Source organism: Lepidothrix coronata, unplaced genomic scaffold (genome assembly GCF_001604755.1).
Source record: "Lepidothrix coronata isolate B3197 unplaced genomic scaffold, Lepidothrix_coronata-1.0 Scaffold213, whole genome shotgun sequence".
In the NCBI taxonomy this organism is placed as follows: Eukaryota; Metazoa; Chordata; class Aves; order Passeriformes; family Pipridae; genus Lepidothrix; species Lepidothrix coronata.
Genome location: NW_016690393.1, coordinates 1,299,871 through 1,300,167, shown reverse-complemented (window position 1 = coordinate 1,300,167; position 297 = coordinate 1,299,871).

The window sequence follows — 297 nt, the reverse complement described above, 5'->3', positions numbered from 1 at the left end:
CTGGAGCACCAGAGTGAGCCCTGGAGTGCTGGATGCTGTTCCCAGCTCAGTCACTGCCAGACCTGCTCCTGTCTGCCCGAGTGCTCCGAGCAGGGGAGGAATCTGGTGTCATCTGAAGGACTTTTCACAAGGGCCTGGAGTGACAGGACAAGGGGGAATGGCCTTAAGTCGAAAGGGGGTAGATGTAGATTGGATATTAGGAAGAAATTCCTCCCTGGGAGGGTGGGGAGGCCCTGGCACAGGTTGCCCAGAGAAGCTGTGGCTGCCCCTGGATCCCTGGAAGTGTCCAAGGCCAGG